This window comes from Ambystoma mexicanum, chromosome 2q (assembly GCF_040938575.1).
Source record: "Ambystoma mexicanum isolate Mex_15411 chromosome 2q, UKY_AmexF1_1, whole genome shotgun sequence".
Taxonomy (NCBI): domain Eukaryota; kingdom Metazoa; phylum Chordata; class Amphibia; order Caudata; family Ambystomatidae; genus Ambystoma; species Ambystoma mexicanum.
Window position 1 is genome coordinate 544,949,062 of NC_090924.1, and position 16,799 is coordinate 544,965,860.

Consider the following 16,799-nt stretch of genomic DNA (forward strand, 5'->3'; position numbering starts at 1 on the left):
AAGCAATACATAAAATGCAAATAACATGAAACTGTAGTTGATATTTAAAAAGTTTTCAGTGGAAAGTGGAGAGAAAGTGACCTGCAGTTTTTCTTCACTGTTTACCCAAGAGGCGTAGCTACTGACTGAGTCCTGCAGCAAATGATATATAATCTCCATTCTGCTGTGGAACGCGGAGCGGAAAGTGGAGAGAAAGTGATCTGCACTGATCTTGTGACTCGAGGGAGCCGAGAGCCACGGGTCACGCTTTCCGTACTATTCGCCTCACTTGTGTACATCATCAAACACTTAGAGTGCAAAGTGTCCTTTCCCCTCCACCCCTTCGGCCCGTAAATGGATTTGGCCGCTTCCTTCTTAACTACTAACAGACATATGGATGAGGCCGAAGGGCGTAGGTTGAGAAGCCACTGCATGGTCCAACATGGCCCCTCAAGAAATTTTCCTCTACCTTCTCCTCTACCCCCCCTTTCAGCTCGTACCATAGCGGAGTGTCGGATTTAGAACCCGATAAGACAGCTGTGGTTCTGGAGGACCTGCGGGGAAGCCGTGTGCAACGCCCGACCAAAACACCATTAATAAAAAAAAAACACAATTAAAGATTCCACCGACAAATTCCCGCGGACTCACCTGGAAGTCCCAGTGCAGGCCTTAGGCCATCTACGATTTGTCCCCCGGGTGTTCCACCTGAAATAGTCTGCAGTGTGCGTTTCGGTGTGGAAGGGGCTCCTCCCCCTCGGCCCCTTCAGCTCGACAGTGGGAGCCCCATCGATCTGGAGGCAGACGAGGTTCTCCTTACGAGCGTGGAGAGGTCTGCGGGCGTGCCCCTCTCGCCAGGGAATTCTGTTGTGTCTGACGTCGCTGGAGTCGGAGTGGAGCCCGGCACAGAGGGAACCTTGGCTCTGCATGAAAAGCCTGCAAAAACTCAAAACGTACGGCTACCTCTGGCCTTCAACGTAGACGCTTCAACGTAGACGCAAGTGGTTGCCTTGGTTCACTCGGGTGCAGCCAACGCCACGACTGCAGTCCCTGACTATTCAACCAGCACTCTAATGGCAAATAATACTACAGACCTTACCAACAGCATTTCTAGCGAAGATTTTCCAGAACCTCAAGGCAAAGACTCATCGGTGGACACCAGCCTGTCCATGAATCGAAGCTGAAAAATCACACCCTATCCGAGTGCCCCAAACCTCCAAAACCATAAATGCAAAAATGGCCGTAAAAGAATCCATTGACTTGACCGCAGACTACTCGATCTTTGAGAATTTGCAAAAAACATCAAAAACAAACGTCAACAAAGAAATCCGTAGTGCTACAGATTCTGACAAAAAAGAACTGCGAAATAGAAAGGTCCATATCAGAACAGCCAAACAATGTCATCTGTTCTGGCGAGAGCGCCTCAGATCTGCCACAAAGACACAACAACCCGTGTCCTGGACCAGAAAAGGTCAACCTGGTTAGGTCACCAATTACAACCAAAGACTTTTTAAAAGACTGTGTCCTGATGAATTTAAGTGAATATTCGGTCTCTGATGACGACCCACCGGAAGCTAACTCCATCTCTTCAAAGTTCAAGGAAGCGACTGACCAAGACCTTGTGCCAAAAGATTTTCTGTCCCAACCAGGGGCTAAATAAAAGAGCCATCTAGCGTGCACAAGAGTCCCCTGTACTAGTAAAAAGAACTCCAGATATTTGCTCAGGTCGTACTCCCCCTGGAGACCATTCATCTAAGTCACGACCAAACCGAACCCCGTCTGCTGGGCAGAGATATTACTTGCGCCCAAAAGTTCAGCGGAAGAACGAAGACAATGCTCATAAGCCACTTGCGGTTACAGATCTTTCACCTGCAAAGATCCACCAAAGTAGAGCTAAAGATGAGGACAATCATCAATCTATCTCTGAACATCGTCAAGGCTGAAATTCCACCAAAGAGATAAGACTGTTTGAAACTAGAACAAATTACAGCACAAAAGGAGGCTGTGATCCTAAATAGAAGAACTATACTCCACCTACTTTCGAAAATAAGCCACTTGAAATCTCTAAAAACAGAGGATTGTGTGATAATTGAACCCTACTATCGTGAGAGGAAAGCGAAATCCTACTTACATATCAAAGTCGCAGCACTTAAATCCCTTCACCTAGAGACGTACAGTGAACTTGAAAAAAGATGGTTCCGACTTACAGAATTGGAAACCAAAAAGAGCACAAAGCCTTTGGGACTAGAGGAAAGCAAAAACAGAAAAAGAAACCATTTTATCTCAAAAACAGAACTCTACAAAAGCTCAAGATGGGGTTGTTACACGCGTCGTTCACAGGAAAAAACTTGCAGGACCTTCTACTATGAACTCAAAAGAACGGACCAAAGAACCCAATCCGGTTCACGAAAAGATCCAACTAAATCGGGCCCTAGGCGCACCCGACCTACGATCAGAGGACATCAAGAAAAATCCCATGACAATTCCTCGCGTCGAAGATCTTCACAGTCCCCAGCGAGACAAACCAGAAAAAGGGAATTCGACTATAAACCTGACGCTCCAGGATCTAACAAAAAAGAAAACCTGACTAACTGCGTAACAGCACTATGGGGATGGCTGCCAAAAGCCTTTGATTCTAAAATCAGGAGATAGCAATCATCTCACCCGATGTCTAGCCCCGGGAGAGAGTCAACAATTACAATCGACCCACCAATGGATTCATTGTTGAAAATGGGTAATTGAATACCCGAGGCCACCAACATTTAACTCAACCAGGAGATGTCGACTTTGACATTATATATCTTCAAGAGACCTGGCTGACAGAAAAACCGACCCTCGACGGCTACACAGTCTTAGTAGCCCCTGCGATAAGGGGCCTCCTCGGTCGAACTTCATCTGGTCTCCTACTTGCAATACGAATGGGATCCGAGTAGATCTTAAAAAAAGAACATTGGAATCCCACAGCCACCTTGCGGCCCTCATTACCTGGGACAACGACAATCAAACCACTGGCAAACCAAAGAAAATCCAGTTGGGCATAAACACATTATACTGGAACCCCCAGAGGACCACAATTGAAAGGTTCTGCAAGAAAATCGCAACTGCAATTGACGAACTAATGGTCGACTATTTGGTGTCGAACTTCATTATGCAGCGACTTGAATGCTATATGCCCAAGCACCAATGAAATCATCAACACAAAGACTTTGAGATTGTCTGCAGATGAGAGGGGAGAGACATGATCTGCCCTGATGTTGTCACAAATCTTTCACAACGTGGCATCCACCTGCCAAGCAGATCCTCTAATACCGACGTGGGAAAGAGACTCCTCCTCTGCGACCCTAGTCAATATCTTCGTCTCCACCTCAATGCTACCAATAGTCAGTATCTTTGAAGTACAAAGAATGAGCGAAAGTGACCGAAACCTCTTAACTATGTCTTGGAGCACCTTTCGAACTGCCAATGCCAGGTGGAACCAGACCGTCGATTTGAACTTGCAGCAAACTTCACTCCGTCTCACAGCATTAAACATCGCCGATAGAACTAACACCTATAGCCAACAAAACCTGACCAAGGACCCTACAGGAAAAATGGCTGCAGTGAACTACCAACCTCTACTTATGAAATACAGGGTCAACCGTCTGGAAAGACAAGTAAAAAATAAACACACATACAACCAGGTTCTGGCGGACCGAAAGAAAGAGTTAATAAAGCTCAAAAGAGGCATACTGAAGCAAAATTTGCCAAACGCCAGTGAAAGCATCTTAGAGGAAGCAAAGAAATATCACTCCTGGTTAAAGTTTTATTGCATGATGCTCTACCAGCAAGATGCAGAAAAAAATGCTCCAGATTGTGGGCTCCAAAAAAACAAAAGAATTCTGGGCGTTCATTAGAGCTAGCGGAACAGAAACAAACAAAGCGCTAACAAATGGGGTTAGTGAACTAAAATGGAAGAACCATTTCAAAAATCTCTTTGCGAAGGCAAAAGACAAGGCCCAATTAGACAAACAGCTGGCCCTAGCTTCTTGGGAAGATCTCACTGGTAAAGAAGACATATCCAGAGTGATAAAGAACCTGAAACCATCCAGAGCACCGGGTCCCGATGGCCTGACCAACCTTGACCTCAAATCTAATTCGGAAGAATGGACGCCTCTGATTGCTCAAATCTTTGGCTGATGTAAAGCCTCTAAATCAATACTGACATCATGGACATCGGCGGTAGTCGTCCCCATTTTCAAAAAAGGACTAAGATAAGATCCATGCAACTACCGCCCTATAGCCCTACTGGATACGATTGGTAAGCTTTTTGCCTCACTGCTCCTAACGAAATTCCAAAAATGGGCAAAGACGTCTCGATGTGCGGACCCTTTTCAAACGGGTTTCTTAAATGCAAACACTGCCGTGAACATCAAGAGCAAAGTTAGAGCTGGTGCCTCCAGAGTATATGTGGCTTTTGTGGATCTCACCCAAGCTTTCGACCGGGTGGACCGGGAAATGCTCTGGGAGAAACTTGCATCCTGGGAGTGCCCCGAATCCATCTTGGCTCCCATAACGGCATTACAGACGGATAAAAGAATGCAAGTTCGCTTGAGCCACCAAGGCCTACTCTCGGCCGAAATCCCAACATTCAGGGGCATCAAACAGGGCTGCCCTTTGGCCCCGGCCCTGTTGATAGCCTTTTTAGGTGATTACAAGGAGACCGCAGAGGTGGTTCGGGCATTTCCACCAAAAATCAGGAGAAACCTGATGTCTCGCTTACTGTACGCTGACTGTGGCACTCCTAGATCAAACGCCGATTGGGCTCCAAAGACAGCTGGACAATCTGATGGCATACACAACTCACAATAACCTCAATCAATGTAAGCAAGACCAAAATCTTGACCCTCGAAAAAGCGCAAAGGAGAACCACAAAGTCAAGTTGTTTTTTGGGAGAAACGAAGCTCGAGTCAGTTACCCATTTCAAATACCTGGGCATAACGATCAACTCCTCCAAATTCGACTCACAGATGGAGCAAGTACTTTGGCCTAAAATAAGAAATCTCGCTGCTCAAACTAGAGCGATCGACAGGCAGTACGGAAAGTTCTCATTGATGCCAGCTGTCTATTTCTATACATCTAAGGTAATCCCTTCAGTTGTTTATGGGGTGGAGGCCTGCTTTGGCATACCCTTGACAACATGGCTAAAACTGGAAGGTTTCTTTTGGCGCTCTGTATTTAACATTCCAAAGTCGACACAAATCGCCACCATTCGGTACAAACTTGGATTACTCTCACTGTCAGCGATGGTCGTGCATAGCTGCATGCAACTCTACAGAATGATTCTTATGGCCAACAGCCCTCGAGTTTACCAAATGATCGCCGAAGAGGCTGCTGAAGGCACTTGCAGCTCGCTAAACTCTTGGATGGAAAGGAAAGAAACCTTGCTAACTACCATCGCCTGTACCAAAGAGGACTTGATCCCAAATCCTCAGTAAAAATCAAAATGGAGGAACTGGACTGGATTACTACATTAGAGCAAGTAGCCAAGAACAAACTCCTGACCCATCTCCCATTGGTTCAACTAAAAAGAAAAGAAACCATGACATATGTCAAGAGATTCCCCAACAAGCACTTAGAAGAACCTTTATGAGAGCCAGGTTAAACCTCCTTCAGACCAGGAAAATCCTGTAGATTCAGTCACAATCGAACTCAAACGAATGTAGGCTTTGCACGGGAAGCAACCAAGTGGAAACTTTAAAAAACCTGATGTCCTGTCCAGCTACAAGTGAAGCCCGAAAGTTCTATCTAGTTCCACTCTTTTTGGACAGCGATCTCCGAGAAAAAGAGCCCTGGTGGTTCCGACTTATCTCTGGGGAAAAAACAGATGGTCCATTGCAGCGACAAAGATCCTGGAGTACGCCATGGGCAAATTGAATTCGACCAACAAGGACCTTAACCAGGAATGAAAACAAGCAAAACGCAAGGAAAATCACTAATGGCGCTTGCTGCTTTTACACTCCTTCCTCGACTTAAGACCTTCGCCTTCACCTTTTGTAAAAGCCTAAATTGGCTAAATACAAATCCATAAACAAAAAAAAAAAGTTTTCAAAATCTAAATGTCAGCAGAAAAATAGAATATGCATAAGATTGATCCCAAAGCGACAATCTAAAATCAAATCCATACCGATGTCTGGTGAGAAAGAATCAATATAAATACTAAGATATCCCTCCAATGCAAACTGATGGAAAATCCTGGCTTAAACGTAAACCCTAGAGTTCCTTTTGCCCCATGCTATGGCAACCTACAAACTGATTTCAACAAAGGCTGCGTCTAAATAGGTAGGTTTCCAAAATGCTATTGCATATCTGAATCATACCTCTCCCTGCCTTAGCATAAGTAATAAATAAGAACTTCTAAAGTTCCTGCAGCCTGGACACAGGAAAAGAAAATGAATCAAGGTTTCATTGCAGAAATTAGAGCGCACAAGGATCCTCAACGCAATTATTCCACATGGCAACTACACTGGCTATGGGTGGGGGGGGGGTACCAAAGTGGAATTTCACATATAGGGCTCTATTGTGTGAGTTAGTAATCAGATCAGTGATGCAGACTTATTTGCCAAGTAGTCTCTTGCCAGCACAGATCTAGTTGAAGAGTCCAGACTGCTGACCATGATCAATTAATCGTACGCAATTTTGATCAACTTTTTGAATCCTTGATTAATGAGTGAAGTATTCGACCACAGATGGACAATGTCCGGGTAGAGCAACATTGATTTTGTGTGTTCACCATGGTGTTGAAGGATCCCCACCCTACCCCTTTTTGTCCTGTGCCAACGGGTCCTCAAAGAGTTCTGTATATTTTATTAGATACTCGGAGGTCCAGAATCCAGTGCAAGTCTGCTTTTAATGAGATTTCCTCCACTCTACACCCCTGGCCTAGATCAGTCAGCAACATGTACCTCGGTATTTTCGAAAAGGCACCACCCCAACAGCTGACAAAAACTGCAATATTGCAGTGCAGCCCTGTTCGAGTCTCAAGCCGGCTTTGTCAGCTTGCCTCGTCCACTTGTGTTGGATACGAATTGGTGCAGTCCAACTAATGAGGAACTACAAACGAATTATCTTGGTATTGGGTAACCCACCTTTTAATATAAGCCTGTACTACACAAGTTGGTAGTGTGACCAAGCAGCCAGGCATATTTGAAGAGGGGTAATGTGAGCTGTAGAGCTGTGCAATTGAAATCAGAAAGTACAAGTAGCCAAGTAACACACATAGTTATTTATAAATATGTATTTGTAATATACACAAGGTTTGAATAAGCATTCTTTAGAAACTTTACTAGTAACATTCAATTAAAGTTGGGATGCAGTTTTTAAAATACAATGCATGTCGGTAAAAACTTTTATTATACTAACGCATGTTCCAGCACACAGAGTGACTGCAGTAAAGGTCGGTATTGCACTAACTTCAATTGAACAATTCAGTTATTGAGTTAAGGTAATAAAGGATAGTATACGATTTAGAACATACTTTCAACTATTTGTAAAACAATTCCTAAAGGGTGGCAGGTAATCAACAATTATTACCTACGAGGGAACAAGTATTGCCTAAGCCAGTAGGTTCAGAGGAGTGCCTTTAGGCAGTCAGGACAGTCAAAGTCAGTGGACCAAGTCAATAGTTCTGATGTACTTCTTCGATTAATTCTTCACAAAGTTAGTAAGTTCAGCAGAAATCACTGTAACTCCAAGTGAGCTACTTTGTAGAGAGCACAGCGAGTTGAGAAACTCATAAAAGCATTTCTCAAAGCAGGAAGCACAATTTATGGCTAAAAGATATACACTCCGAAACATTACAGTACCTGTGATTTGAAGACATTTTTTACTGTTGGATTCCTCCTTGCTACAGCTGGTCAGTCTTGTTCCTGGACCTTGGTCGTGGTGACGTAAGGGAGGACGTCTGGCTGGCTCCTGCAGCAGTACTCTGGAGAGGGACTCCCCAGCAATGGATGTCCTTTGTTTCAGCGGCACTTCAGTGTTTTGGTGCATTTTCCTCTGTGTAAATGAAGAACGGAAATTCCAGTTGGAAGAAGCGTGCTCCCTCGGTCCTGGACTCTGGTGAAGGGACTCTGGATCACGAAGATTTGGATGGATTCAGACTTTGCAAAACGATGTACTCGTCAATGGTCACAGGACCCCTGGCATTGGGTTTCTGCAGCTCTGGTGAGGCACAGCAAGTCTGGGGATGTGTCAAATGAAAGTCTTGTCTTGAGGCTAGTTTGTCCCACCAGCCCAAGGTAGGAAGTCGTCCCGTACGGGCCTTCCCATTCGATATGAAAACCGGGTCAGCACAGCTGCATGGCTTCACTGGGCACTTTGCGGTCCAGGAGGGCGTTACTAGTTCCTGTTCAGTCTTCTTGGGATGTTCCTATCCAGTGGTCGACTCTGCCTCTAGTCTCAATGCGATTTCCCATTTTTTTCAGTCTATGCTGTCAATCACACAGCCGGCCAATCAGGACTGGTTTGACTCAGGCACAGCTAGAGACAAATGACAGGGAAGTTTTGGGACCCTCCTTCGCATCCAGCATTTCCAGACACACTGGAGCCTGGGCGGGCTTCAGGGCTGAAGCCCGCCAAAGGGAAAACGCACAAAGGGCTCAAACCTGTTTCATCTAACAGAGTAAAATCCAAGGAAGAACTAACAAAAAGAAAACAGATAATATACGGTCTATTTTGGGAAAAATCGTCATCCATGGGTGCTGTACTGCAGCTGATGGTTCATCCTGTGGTAGAAATGCACACTGGTAGTAAAAATAAACCACTGCTACCAGCCATTTAATGTAAGTTAGTGTAACAAAATATTTTACATTAGAAGTGGGAGAGGGAATTACTAAGTAACCCCCCAGCACTCCACATAGGGTGATGTGTGCTGGTCCCACAAAGAGAAGTTTCAGTAAGACAGGGGTCATCTTACTATTCTTGGGAATGGTAGTTCACCCAAGAAATGTACTTCAACATTAAGAGAAGTCCAAGGGACGATTTAGTGGCACTGCACCTAAGATGCTGTTTGTCACTATGTAAAAAGCCGATGCCTATGGAGTTTGTCAGACTACATAAAACAGTAAAACACAAAAATCCCAGTCAGGAACAATGCACGAGGGAGTGAGAAAGTCCCAGTCACTCAGGAGGAAATAATCACAAGCCCTAAACCCAGCAAAAGAGCTGGGGGTCTCTAAGGTTGAAGGGAATTTGCACCGAAATGAAAATTCTCCCTAACAACCTGCAGTGGCTTTGAAAGTCAATACCATGGTAACGGAAGGTATCGACTTGCTCAATATGGATCCCCTCATTTACTACAGTCTTGGGCTTTTACTCCTTTTAGTTGAGCAAAAAAACATACTCTTCATCTTCCCTATATTGATTTCTAGGCCTAGTTCTTTTTTGCTTTCTTGGAAACTGTTCAATTGATTCTTACTACAAATAGAGGTCTGTGATATAATAAGTCATCTGCATAAAGGAGAATAAGTACTTTTTCTTGGCCAAAGTCAGGGCATCTGTTTGTAGCATACATGGTTTAGTAACAATGTTATCCATCAGGATGCAGAAAACAAAGGGTTGGCGCCAGTACGTGCTCCTGTCTGCCCCCCAACCCCTGAATATTTATTGGATCTGTAACATCTCCCTCCAAATTCCAACGGACACAATCCCTATTAACTCTGTATAGACAAGACAAAAAATGACTTAGGAGCGCCAGGCTGATATTTTCCCCCAGAAGTGACTCCCACAATTTAGCACGAGGGTCCCCATCAAAGGCCGCCTTTAGATCTATTAAGACAGCATAAATGTTCATCTTCCCGAGAATGACATACTAATGAGCAGACAAACTTTGATCTATTGTGCTTAGACCTTGCTGGAATCCGGCTTGGTGGTTTTCAATGATATTCCCATTTGCAACCCAGCATAAAAGATAATGTAAAACAGCTTTTGCAAAGATGTTTCCCACCGGAGTCTAGCGAATACAAAGGGTCTTTATGTGCAAGGAACTCAACCCCAGTAGCTCTGCGTAAGGTTTAGCTAATAAAACGCCCCCATCCAGATATGTCCATTTTATCGTGCGACGTGTATTGCCTGAAGTTTCAATGGTGACGTTGCTTGTGTTCTGGGAGTGCACTGTAGCTTTTTGGTCTCTTCCGAATTAGTGAAATGGCTAGAGTGGTAATCGCTCTCAGCGATCGTCAAATACAAAAGATTCAATCAATTGCCAGTCATTCATGTGTTATGGCATAATCATGCCAAATGTTTTCCATGGGCAACAAAAGTTCTCCCGCATGGGGTAGGCATTGATTCACATGCTCATGAATATTCTGCGTTGTCTGGCTGGGAATCCTCGGTAAAGAAAAAATCAGTTTCAGTTTCACTTCTGAACTGTCTTTCTCCTAACAACCAATCCCTGGTCTCTGGGTCATACTGCCCCCAGCCAATGACTGCCATCTACCTAAGCCCCTACTCTGGCAGCCATCTTCAGATCTTTACTGCACGTTCAAGTGTTGGGAGTCCTCGTGCTACAGCTCTTGAGCTTTTATGGTGTTTGGGGATTTTTTTTCTAAGAGTTCTACTCTATTTTTCCGGCCAATCGAGCCTCAAGCTCCATCCATCCATCTTCCGATTACCGGGGACCTGTTTTTCGGATTCTTGAGCGCCCCTTAAGGGCAATTTTTCATGGAGTTTCTTCTTGGAGGATTCCAGAAGCTTCTTCAATGCCTACCCCGCGTGGAGATGGCCGAGAAGAAGGAAAACCCGATGCCTCTGTTCAGGATTTGTCCAGGATGCGGCCCACGGAACATCTACTTGGACGATGGGCACTCTGTGTGCCTCTACTGCCTGCATTCAGACCAAACGCACGTCGGGGATGACTGCATTTTGCCAGGAGATGGTCCCCTGCACCATGAAGGACCGGCGCAGGCACCTCACCGAGTGGCTCCAGGCCAATTTCCCCTGCTACTGGTGAGTCCCGGCAGCATGCCTCCTGCAGCCACAAGAAGAATTCTGAGTGGTCTTCGAAGACCTTTGACAGTGCCCCAGTGTTGGGGGTCCAACAGAAGGCCAAGCACTGCAAGTTTGCGGGTACTGGGAGTGCCATTGCAATGGGCTCCATGGTGACCAGGGCGGGCGCAGCGTCTCTGGCACCTTTGACCATGAGCCAACGCTCTGGTTCACTGAAGAAGAGGCAGTTGGACCACCTGGTAAGCTTCTGGACAAGCCCCGGATGGACCAGTCGGAGAAGACCAACTGGGAGGCTGAACTCCCCCCCCCCCCCCCCCCCTCCCCCTCCCCCCTCACCCTCAAGGTGAATGCCCCTAGACCGACCAAGTTCGTGCAGGCCCAGATTCACCCAGTGAAGCCTTCCATTGAAGCCGTGGTGGCGTCCCTAGCGAAGGCTGAGGATGCGGGTTCGCGTGGTACGGTCCCCATGGTGAGAGATTACCTGCCTGCCAGGAGGGAATCATGGTTTCAGCCCATTGAGAAGAGACTGGAGAAGGTGATGCCCAACATCTCCCCAAAACTGTCACCCCTGGTCGAGAGGAGAGGGGGGGAATGGTAGTCCTGTAGGGCACAGACATCTCTTGAGGACAAGTGCTCTACTATCCTGCCCATCTTGGAGAAGAAATTTGTCGTGGCCAAGTCCTACGGGAGGGACCCCAACGAGGGACACGTTGAGAGTGGCGACGAGACAGACGAGGAGGAGCAGGCCATAGTGGAGTTGGAGAACCCTACACCACTGCCTCCGTCGCTCCCACTTCCGCCACCTCAGCAACCACGGCTACCCCCGGCGGACATTTCAGTGGACATCCTCCAGGGCACGCCACAGCTCATGTTCGGAGATTCGGACGAGGAGGCCCCTTCCGCCGACGGAAGATCCTGCAGCGCTGGCAGATCCTGCGGCACCGGGTCATCAGGTGCACCCCCTACCAAGAAGAGGAGAGTGCCCCTTCCACTGCCTTTTCACCCGTCGCTTGCCTCCACCGATGGGGGATAAGGACACGGCAACGACGGGAATGGGCATGGACGACGGGTTAGGAGACAACCCGTCTCCGCCGCCCAGAGCCTCACCGCCCGACGAGATCGGCTCGTTCCATGCCATGATCTCTAGGGCCTGAGACCTGTTTCAGTTGTTTGCCTTCGTCGGCGGGGATGGAAAATCCCAAGGTTCATTCAAGGGCTTCGGCCGAAGCTCATTGTTTTACCGTCAACCATCTCGCTCTTTGGCCCAGGAGGCCTACATGAGCTGCAGCAAGTCTGGAGGAGGTCACCGTCATCTCCAAGGTCCCCCCAAGGCGGTGCTTCTGCAGCGAAGCAAGATTGAACCGGCCGTGGCATCAGGCCCCACTCGTGCACCCCGGTGGGAGGCTGGCTGGCAAACGTCAGCGTGTGGAAGTCTATCTCCACGACCATTAGGTGCTGGAGCTCTGGTCCACGGTCACACCCTGGAATTCCAACGAAGTGTCTGCGCATACCACTCGTGGCCAGGCAGAAAAACCACATCTCTCAGCTTCTGCTGGAGGTGCGGGCCATGCTGAAGAAGGCTGCAGAGTTTACTCTTGGTACTTCCTCGTCATGAAGCAGACGGGCAGTTGGAGGCCCATCCTGGACCTCTGCCGTCTGAACAAGTACATCAGATCCCCAAAGTTTCAGATGGTCACCCTTCAGCATATGCTAGTACAGCTGAAGGAAGCGGATTTCCTATCATCTCTGGACTTGGGCCTACTTTCACATTCCCATTCACAAGGGACACCGCAAGTTTCTGCGCTTCGTGGTTCAAGGACAACATTATCAGTTCAAGGCCCTTCCCTTCGGATTGAAGTCAGCGGCAAGGGTTTTCACCAATGCCTGGCGCCAGTGGTGGCGCAGCTGGGTCTAAAACGAGGGTTCCACGTTTACCCCTACCTGGACGACTGGCTCATCCGAGTGAAATCGAGGGAGACCGCCATCGCACACACGGCGGAAACCGTCCAGCTGCGGACAGAGCTGGGGTTCTCAGTGAACTATGCAAAATCTTGCTTGGAGACGCACTGCTTCTGGGGTCCCGACTCAACATTGTGTCATGCCTGGCATCTCCGTCGGAGGAGAGGATAGCGGCTATCCTCGGGAAGGTATGGCTGTTGGCCCTGAAGATCACACGTAAATAGACTGGTAATAAACATCATTATTTTCTTTTATTTATTTTAGCACCATCATTTTATTTATTTGAGGTTTCATGTTTAATTATTTGTCATTCACATTCTTGGATTGGTTTGGGCCTTAACCTCCGTTTTCAGAATGCAAGAGGGAACCCAAGCCAAGATGGAGGGCAGAAGCAGGAGTCTTGATTGGGTGACAGGACGACAATGGTCAGATCCCAACATTCTAAACTGCCTTTCATTTTAGAAACCTTTTGAGCTGGTCATGTTTTTTGTTTCGTCCTATATTTGAGGACCAAGATTCATCTAGAATAATATTTGTATCCTGAAGACCCTTCTCAGCATGATGTTGTCATGCATATACCTCATTTGGCGGTGCAGGCTGTGGATGCGGCCACTGCAAGAGTTCCTCGATGCCTGATGGATCGAGTTATCAGGGAGCTTCTCTCTCGACAAGGATTTCCGTCGGGCGATACGGTGGTGGGGAGTCCACGCACATCTGTCAGCGGGCACAGACTTCCAGACCCCACCTCATCAGGAGACGGTCACGACAGACTCCTCCCTGGAAAGATGGGGCGCGCACACCGGAAGTCTCCACGCAAGAGGCCTGTGGCTACCGGAGAAGTCGTTGCATATCAACGTACTAGACCTGCGGGCAGTGCTTTGGGCCCTCAAGTCTTACCTTCCTTCCCTCAAGGGGAAGGTGATACAGGTCTTCACGGACAACACCACCACGATGTTCTGCATCTGGAAGCAGGGTGGCACCAGATCCCGAGCGTAGTCCAGAGAGACGCAGGACCGATGGCACTGGGCAGTTGCCCAGGGGATGTTCCTCGTTCCGTTTCATCTGGCAGGAGTGAAGAACACTCTCGCAGACTCCCTCAGGAGGGAGCTGCGCTCTTGCCACGAGTGGGAGCTTCGGCAGGACAAAGTGAATCTTCGGTTTGTCAATGGGCAATCCCCAGATCAATCTGTTTGCGACGGCGACGAATGCCAAGTGCCGTAGGTTCACCAGCAGGTTTCCCCAACCGGGGAGAATGGGGGACGCATTCTCATTCAGCTGGGATGGCCTGTTTCTGCATGCGTTCCCTCCATTGCTGTTGCTTCTTCGGCTAGTCAATCAACTCGGTCCCGTTGCAGGATGATCCTCGTTGCACCGGCGTGGCCGAGACAGATGATACCCGGACCTTCTGGACTTGTCAGCGCCCCCTCAGTCAAGATTCCGGCAGCCGCCGATCTCGCCGGTAAGGCGGTGCGTTCCTGCATCACTACCCCCGGGTCGCTGAACTTGCAGGCCTGGCTCCTGCAGCACTAGAGTTTGGAAGATACGATATCCCGACGGACTGCAAGGGGGTGCTTGCCAAGCCAGGGCTTCGCTGGTAGTTGCACTGAAATGCTACGGACATAAGTGGAAGAGGTTCACTGTGTGGTGCCGTACACAGAAGATCGACCCTCTACGGATTACGGCTCCACAGGTGCTGCCGTATTTACTGTTGCTGACCAAAGCAGGGCTGGCTCATGCCTCCATCAAGCTTCATCTGGCAGCTATCTCCCGCTACACCGGAACTCCGGGACGGTCGTCATTATGGTCACACCGCCTGGCCAAGGAATTCATCAAAGGACTGTTCTGTTCGTTCCCACCGGTGAAGGCTCTGGCCTCGGCGTGGGAGCTCAATGTGGTGCTGACTAGGCTCATGGGTCCACCGTTCGAGCCTATGCATTCCGCGCCACTGAAATTGTCGTGGAAAACAGCATTTCTTGTGGCCCTTCTTGTGGCCCTCAACTCCGCACGATGAGTGGGAAAGATCCAGGCCCTCTCTTGTAAACCACCTTACTTGACATTCCACGAGACGAGGGTGGTGCTACGGACGCACCCGTCATTCATACTCAAGGTGGCGTCAGACTTTCATCTAAACAAGCCCTTGGCGTTACCTGTATTCTTCCCGCCGCCTTCGTCGCTGGATGAGAGGACTTTGCACTCGCTGGATGTGCAACCTTGAGACAAAAAGATTGTTGGGTCCTCACAATGCCAAGAAAATCTCTCCCCTGTCTTGGCGTTTCCAAAATGTTCCCATACACCAGGGGGTATGACTTTGTTCCCCTGGTTTCTTTTCAGCTTCCTCTCACAGCCAACCTGGTTCACTAACTTGTCAGGTACTGTGACTATGAAGATTCCCAATGTGGGTGCGAGTCCCAGACTCAACTTTCTGACTTAAATTTCTCTTTCTCGTATACTTAGTTATACCCCCCAGCCAAGTATCATAGGGCGGTTTTGGTTTGGATATGTCAAAGTTCTCTCACCTGTGTCGTGGTTCCACACTGTCTCTTCTGGGTTCTACACCAGTTTCTTGGGACCCCTGCGCCTCCCAGGGATGTCATTTAGGGGGTCGCCAGAGGTCTACGCCCTACCCACCATACCTACCCTTGAAACCAGAAGCTCCTTTAGCTCTGCATAGCGGTTCAACTAATTTCTGTGTAGTCCAAAACGTAATCGCAACTCTTCAAACTCTGACACTCTACTCTCCCTTACAACATCCCCCCCTCGTAAAATAACCAGTTTAATCCAGCTCAACCAATACAGCCTCTTATTCTGTATCTGAATGGCTGGATTATGACAAAGTGAAGCATTGTAATTGTACCATATTAATTGATCATTCTCTTTAAAACAGGGTATCCAGGCCCCGTTAGTAGCCGCTATCGTTGGCAATCTCATACCTCTCCCGGGTAATTTCTCCATTGTGTATAAATTGTCTATGGAATAAGGCTTACAGACCTTTTTCCACTTTCATCCAAATTGGGCTGGCCATTCCTTCACTATTAAAATGTGTTGCTATTCTTCAGGTGGAGCCCTTTATGGCTTTTTACAAGATCTAGGTATCCAAATAACCCCCTCTTTGACACTACACAGTACAATGCATTTCAGTTTTTTCCCCACAAAACATTCAGACAGACTACATCGACTTTCCTTAAGATTATTTTGGTTATCGTTGGGGGACGGGATTGTATTAGGTATAACACTTTCGGCAATAGAACCATTTCTATTGCATTCATTTTTGCCCATACCGATAACAGTAGCCTCTCCCACTTTCTAATTCAATTACTATCTGTCATGACAATCTTCAATTCAACGCAGGATTTGCTGAGCCCCACAGTCCCACTAAAATGTAGCGCTCTCAACTGAATTAAACAGCTGAGTTTGAGACACCCTGGGGGGAAAGGGGAAGTGGAGAAAATAACAAACTCAGACACTGGATCTTCTGTCTTCATCCGGTCTCTGCATAAATGGAAAGCTCACATTACATTTAGCATATCTTTCACCTTCTTTAATAAAAAAACTGAATTCCATTAACACCGTAAACTCTTTACCTGATAACTCCTCTGCATATGGCTACAGTATTGTAGTTCCTTTCTTTGAAATGGTTTTCCTTTTGCCACTCTTTCTCTAACCCAACTTAATTTCCTGAACACAACCAGAACCCTTAAAGGACCCAAACATGAAGAGTTCAAATGAGTTCATACACTTTCTCTTTAGTGAATGCTTTGACTTCCTCTTTAGTCTGGTTCTGCGATGCTACAGGCTAAATGATGAGTTCACAGGTTTAGTACAATACAATTTTGATACTTCCTCTGACAACTGGAGAAGTGTTCAAAGAGGTTAGCTGGTTT